This window comes from Aegilops tauschii, chromosome 4, assembly GCF_002575655.3.
Source record: "Aegilops tauschii subsp. strangulata cultivar AL8/78 chromosome 4, Aet v6.0, whole genome shotgun sequence".
NCBI classification, from domain to species: Eukaryota; Viridiplantae; Streptophyta; class Magnoliopsida; order Poales; family Poaceae; genus Aegilops; species Aegilops tauschii.
The window spans coordinates 311162273-311169689 of record NC_053038.3 but is presented as its reverse complement, the minus strand read 5'-3'; the positions used below and the strand labels follow the sequence as shown (position 1 = coordinate 311169689).

The following is a 7417-nucleotide window of genomic DNA, read 5'->3' as shown; positions in this document are numbered from 1 at the left end:
AGGCACATCCTTGCTGCGGCCGTGGACACAGCTGTCAGCGTCTCCACGCACAGTACTCTTCCGATGTAAGTCGGACGTTGACCACATTGACCACGCCGCGACGAGCGCATGTAACATCCCAAAATTTTGAATTTTGGAATGTTAATTATTTAAATAGGAGTAATTAATAACTTGCTTGTGTTGATTGGTCCTATATAAATTCTTCTATGATTTAAAACTTTTGGATTTGTTAAAACTCAAAATTATTTTATAGTTGTATTATAATGCTCTTTATATGCTTGTATTGCATAATTGTTTTGTTTTTAGTTCATTTGTGTTGTAAAAAAAATGTTCACTGTTTTCTAATATAGATATAATATTTTACTGTGTGTTTCTGTTATTTTATATTTTCAGTTTAGTATTTGTTTTGAGCTTTGATTATCTGTGTAGCTAGGTTTAAAAAAACAGTCGCACTGTGCAGACGGCCTGCACAGTGGCCCAACCGGGCTTCGCGCGCGCGCGCGCTCAGCCAGCAGACGGGCCCAGCAACAGCAGCGAGCAGCCCAGCACCGTAGGCCTTTCCCATTTCATCTTTTTCCTCTACCCGCTGCCACTGACACCCCAACCCCACCCGTCATCATCTTCCCCGAGACGTGCTGGTCACGGACTGCAGCACATGAACAAGTCAGGATCGAATCGATCGACTCTACACCTCTCGTCCACGGCCGACTTCTCATAAATATCCAGCACCTCCAACTTGTCCGATTTTTCGCAAAACGGAGATCTCCCGTGCCCTATCTTTCCCGTACGGACCGGTCGGATCTCGCCGGAGTTCGCCGCTGCAGGAGCGCCCCGCTGGTCGATTCCGTCGCGTTTGTAAGTTCCCAACACCTCCTTCCCCTATGGTTAGATTCGCCTTGGTCTCCTCTATCTCCCTCATCACTTATTCTGCGCAGGGAGACACCACATCGAGCCCTAGGACCTCAGCCTGAAGCTTCATGGAGGCAGCTCCGCTCCAGCCGGTCACTGTCACCACAGGAGCAAGCCCCAATCGTCTCCGAGGTCACCTAATTCATCTCTGTGGCGTTCTGCATCCGTCGGTGATCTCTACGTAGCCGGAGGGCCCCTGTAGCCGTCGCTCACATCACTACCGACCCGCCCTCGCCGTTCTTCTCCAAGTCCGGCGGCCATCGAGCCCTGTCTCTCCGGTGAGTCGCCTTGCACCGTCCGATCCCCATCCAATGGCCAAGATTAGATCTGGTGTTTTTTGTTTCTTCTGTCGAACCGATTTTCTCTATGTTGTGGCCGTTCACCGTTTAAGCATCCCAGCGGACAGGTAAAAGCCAGTAGAAACCCGCCACGTGGCACGTCCACAGTAGCCGCATCAGTTCTTCCAGAAATTTGTTTTAGCATAATTTATTTTGGGCAGATTTCATACCAAAATTTCATTTAAGTATATCTTTTAGTCTATAACTCCAATTTAGATGATTCTTTTTCCCGTGTACTCATATTGACCAGGAGCATCTAGTAGAACCAAAGTTTCAACCTTTTGCACTGTTCAAATTTGAATTTGTTTAAATTTGAATTTAATCTTCCGGAGGCCATATCTTTTAAACCGTAGATCCAAATGAGTTGATTCTTTTTGCATTTTGATCGTACTAGCATGTAGATAATAGATACCTAATGTTATGTTCTGTTATCTAAGTTTTTATTTGAATTCATTGTTGTTGGCTTTATTGTGATTGTTGTGCGAGTTACGGTTTATTTATCGGTGCCTTCGTTAATCGTATAGATTGTCCGGAGTGTGAAGCGGATCGGAATTAATCGTTAGAGTACTTCAACACCGCTCAAGGCAAGTTGCACTTTTGATTATGCTCATCCTATATGTCTGTTGTGCATTGTTAGGATATGTTATATGCTTGGTATGACTCTTATATTGCTTGTCGCCATGTGCGTGTCCTGTTTGCATTGTTTAAGTGTATGCTTGGATTTGCTATGGTAGACGTGGGTGTGTGTCGAGTGGTGCATGGAAGTGGTGAGTCTTTATAGCTGTAGGCTCGGGACTTTTTCTCGGGTGAACGCGTCAATGGCTGAGCGCTCTATTGTCCCTAGAGAATGCGCCATGACTGAGCGCACTTGGGTTGTCGGGGCTTTTTCTCAAGTGAATGCGTCACTGGCTGAGCGCTCTATTGTCCCTAGAGAATGCGCCAGGACTGAGCGCACTTGAGACATCTTGAAGATCTTTATCATCTGTGTTGTTTGCACCTTGCCTGTGTCGTGGAGGTAGGTGAAGGTAGTTTTACGCGAAACCAACTTGAGTGTTTTGTTTGTCATACTTTGCAGGTAGATGTAGGTGTGCTTTATCATTATGTGTAATTTGCCAATACATTCAATGTATTGACCCTTTGTGGCTGCAACTTATCATGTTGCAGGATATTCAGGTGATCAGTGAGATACAGTAGGGTTGCGAGTCTTCACTCAGCATTTTCGCCAGTGGGCATTGATGGGATTCATCGTTTATTTTGCTACCTTTCCGCTGTTATTATTGAATAAGTTACCCATGTGCTATTCAGTTTGTAATATTTTATAAATTCTGGAATATACGTTGTAGTAAATGATGCACTTGTTATTTGATATTCATATGTACTGTGTGTGCTAGCGAGTCGATCCAGGGACTAGCACAGTGAGCACAGAGACTCAAATCCTTCGAGGTTTGGTCGTTACAGATGGTATCAGAGCAGTGTGTTGACTGTAAGTCGTGACCCTAGAAAATGGATTAGAAAAGCCATAGGAGTGAAAACTTACTTTACAACTTGTTGTCTACTTGTTAGTTCATACTCTCATACTCATATCTTTTCATTTCAAATATAGATGACCCCTGAAATTATATTAGTGTTACTTAAGGAGTTTAGTTGGCAGACCACCATTCCTAAGTTGTGTTCGATAAACGATTTGCGGTAGTATGATGAGATCATATCTCTTGTGGATATGACCTTACCTGTAGGTTTTGTTTGTGTTGTGTTATATGTTATATGTTTGCTTGGTCATTGCTTTCCGTGTTGTCATATTTCGTGGATTGTTTGTATTATGCAGTTGGGTGCTTTGATTGATCATATGTGCTCTTTTGATGTGATTACTTTAGGATAGTTTGGATGACTTGTGTGAATTGTGTGAATATAGTGTTTGGTTTTTGTTGCTGGAGTTTTTGTTGCTAGCATGAGCATATGGGTAGTGTTTTCCCCTTAGATCTTTATTCTGTCTATATCCTAATCTATGCTGCAACCCAGTGATGAGTTCAAGTTTAACCACATAAGCCAGGATCCATGAAAAAAGCAAGCACAATTTGCTGAAGGAAGAACCCTGGAGGAAGCTACAATTCATCAGCATATGTTTTATAGTAGTTGACGCAAACCTGAGAGTTGAAGGGAACGATAGATGTTTTGTTTGGCATGCAGAACCAATGGATCTATCCGAACCCAGTTCGTGAAGAGAAATTTCTGCAATGCTTGTGAGGATGCCCGAGTGTTAGAATGCGAGATTTTCTAGACCATATACAAGGTAATGATTTGGGTGCGGAATGGATTGATCACCATGCCGACTTACTCTTATTATTCGCTCTTGCTATGTGGGATGGTAATCTAGAGTGACTTACCTATAGTAGAGTGACGACGTTGTCAAGCCTGAACCTTGGAATGGTATGATGTTTGACCCTTGTAGAAGGCAGTCATTGCCAATAGTAGGTTATACGGTGAGAATAAGCCAAGACCCGTTTCTGCAGGAACCATTCTTGATGACCACCATGAGAGAATCGATTTTGTTTAGTATAGGCGCAAGACCTGTCAACCATGAAGGTTGAGTTAATGGAATACCACTCTTTTGATATGGAATTCAAGATCTCAAAGGAGTGTTGTGCATACATATGAATGATATTCTCGAAGGAGTAAGATTCTTTAAGACCCAGTGACTCTTATACTAAGGGTGGTAGCACACCGCACTCTCGGATGAACGAAGGATATTCAAGGAGAACCTCAACCCTAGCATTTTCTTTCTAGCCTCTTCGAATCTTGAGGACGAGATTCATTTTAAGGGTGGTAGATTTGTAACATCCCAAAATTTTGAATTTTGGAATGCTAATTATTTAAATAGGAGTAATTAAAAACTTGCTTGTGTTGATTGGTCCTATATAAATTCTTCTATGATTTAAAACTTTTGGAGTTGTTAAAACTCAAAATTATTTTATAGTTGTATTATAATGCTCTTTATATGCTTGTATTGCATAATTATTTTGTCTTTAGTTCATTTGTGTTGTAAAAAATGTTCACTGTTTTCTAATATAGATATAATATTTTACTATGTGTTTCTATTATTTTATATTTTCAGTTTAGTATTTGTTTTGAGCTTTCATTATCTCTGTAGCTAGGTTTAAAAAAAACCAGTCGCACTGTGCAGACGGCCTGCACAGTGGCCCAACCGGGGCTTCGCGCGCGCGCGCGCTCAGCCAGCAAAGCGGCCCAGCAACAGCAGCGAGCAGCCCAGCACCGCAGGCCTTTCCCATTTCATTTTTTTCCTCTACCCGCTGCCACTGACACCCCAACCCCACCCGTCATCTTCTTCCCCGAGACGTGCTGGTCAAGGACTGTAGCACATGAACAAGTCAGGATCGAATCGATCGACTCTACACCTCTCGTCCACGGCCGACTTCTCATAAATATCCAGCACCTCCAACTCGTCCAATTTTTCGCAAAACGGAGATCTCCCGTGCCCTATCTTTCCCGTACGGACCGGTCGGATCTCGCCGGAGTTCGCCGCTGCAGGAGCGCCCCGCTGGTCGATTCCGTCGTGTTTGTAAGTTCCCAACACCTCCTTCCCCTATGGTTAGATTCGCCTTGGTCTCCTCTATCTCCCTCATCTCTTATTCTGCGCAGGGAGACACCACATCGAGCCCTAGGACCTCAGCCCGAAGCTTCATGGAGGCAGCTCCGCTCCAGCTGGTCACTGTCACCACAGGAGCAAGCCCCAATCGTCTCCGAGGTCACCTAATTCATCTCTGTGGCATTCTGCATCCGTCGGTGATCTCTACGTAGCCGGAGGGCCCCTATAGCCGTCGCTCACATCACTACCGAGCCGCCCTCGCCGTTCTTCTTCAAGTCCGGCGGCCATCGAGCCCTGTCTCTCCGATGAGTCGCCTTGCACCGTCCGATCCCCATCCAATGGCCAAGATTAGATCTAGTGTTTTTTGTTTCTTCTGTCGAACCGTTTTTCTCTATGTTGTGGCCGTTCGCCGTTTAAGCCTCCCAGCGGACAGGTAAAAGCCAGTAGAAACCCGCCACGTGGCACATCCACAGTAGCCGCAGCAGTTCTTCCAGAAATTTGTTTTAGCATAATTTATTTTGGGCAGATTTCATACCAAAATTTCATTTAAGTATATCTTTTAGTCTATAACTCCAATTTAGATGATTCTTTTTCCCGTGTACTCATATTGACCAGGAGCATCTAGTAGAACCAAAGTTTCAAACTTTTGCACTGTTCAAATTTGAATTTAATCTTCCGGAGGCCATATCTTTTAAACCGTAGATCCAAATGAGTTGATTCTTTTTGCTTTTTGATCGTACTAGCATGTAGATAATACATACCTAATGTTATGTTCTGTTATCTAAGTTTTTATTTGAATTCATTGTTGTTGGCTTTATTGTGATTGTTGTGCGAGTTACGGTTTATTTATCGGTGCCTTCGTTAATTGTATAGATTGTCCGGAGTGTGAAGCGGATCGGAATTAATTGTTAGAGTACTTCAACACCAATCAAGGCAAGTTGCACTTTTGATTATGCTCATCCTATATGTCTATTGTGCACTGTTATGATATGTTATATGCTTGGTATGACTCTTATATTGCTTGTCGCCATGTGCGTGTCCTGTTTGCATTGTTTAAGTGTATGCTTGGATTTGCTATGGTAGACGTGGGTATGTGTCGAGTGGTGCATGGAAGTGGTGAGTCTTTATAGCTGTAGGCTCGGGACTTTTTCTCAGGTGAATGCGTCAATGGCTGAGCGCTCTATTGTCCCTAGAGAATGTGCCATGACTGAGAGCACTTGGGTTGTCGGGGCTTTTTCTCACGTGAATGCGTCAGTGGCTAAGCGCTCTATTGTCCCTAGAGAATGCGCGAGGACTGAGCGCACTTGAGACATCTTGAAGATCTTTATCATCTGTGTTGTTTGCACCTTGCATGTGTCGTGGAGGTAGGTGAAGGTAGTTTTACGCGAAACCAACTTGAGTGTTTTGTTTGTCATACTTTGCAGGTAGATGTAGGTGTGCTTTTATCATTATGTGTAATTTGCCAATACATTCAATGTATTGACCCTTTGTGGCTGCAACTTATCATGTTGCAGGATATTCAGGTGATCAGTGAGATACAGTAGGGTTGCGAGTCTTCACTCAGCATTTTCGCCAGTGGGCATTGATGGGATTCATCGTTTATTTTGCTACCTTTCCGCTGTTATTATTAAATAAGTTACCCATGTGCTATTCAGTTTGTAATATTTTATAAATTCTGGAATATACGTTGTAGTAAATGATGCACTTGTTATTTGATATTCATATGTACTGTGTGTGCTAGCGAGTCGATCCAGGGACTAGCACAGTGAGCACAGAGACTCAAATCCTTTGAGGTTTGGTCGTTACAGAGCACCACGGCGGTGGACGACGGCGAGGCCTAGGAAGGGGACGACACGGAGGCAGGGAAGACTCGGCAGTTGTTTCCCACGCGGAGGGGAGTACGACTGTTCGAGGGTTTACTGGTTCGTCTGCCGTCGCCAGAGAATAACAGCAGGTGTGGGTGAGTAGAGGGATGGCTAGGCCAGCGATGGGAGTATGGTGGGGCGGTGAGGCCTGCGCGGCAGCACAGCCGGCCGCGGGGAGGAGGGAGCAGGCAGTCCCACCGGCGCTTGTTTGAGCGGCTGGAGCAGGAAGAGGAGAGATTGAAGAAGCACGACGGCCGTTGGATGGACATCCAATAGTCAGTGCTTGTGCGTCAACCTTTTTTTAGGAAAGCCTCAAATCTGTGGAAAACAGCATACAACCCATCTGCCATTATTTCTAATAATTACAGCCCATTTGCTAATTCTTAAGGTTTTTTTGGAGCCCGTATTCTTTTTGTTAGCATTACAGCCCATATTGTGGCCACGGTTAAAAAATTATACGAAATTTTGCATATTTCGGTGCGGTCCGAACTGTTTTTAATCCCAAAATTTCGACTCACATTCAAGCTGATTTTAAAAATAAATGTATATCAATATAAAATCCAACAAATTCTCCACGCATAAAAATTAATGTATTTAAAATCTTGAAATGAAAAAAAAGATATTTGAAACTAATTGCTGGTTTGATGTGTTTTAAAAATGTACAGCCCATTTCTCATTACTGATGGGCCATTTTCTCGGCC

General features: G+C 43.7%; 1 long non-coding RNA gene across 1 annotated transcript; it reads left to right on the top strand.

Moving 5' to 3' along the window:
• The first annotated feature begins 622 nt into the window (after positions 1–622).
• Positions 623–2419, top strand: LOC120962520 (uncharacterized). The gene is made up of 3 exons (XR_005753272.3): positions 623–855; positions 936–1187; positions 1772–2419. It is a non-coding gene; the product is annotated as an uncharacterized lncRNA (long non-coding RNA).
• Positions 2420–7417: the final 4998 nt, after the last annotated feature.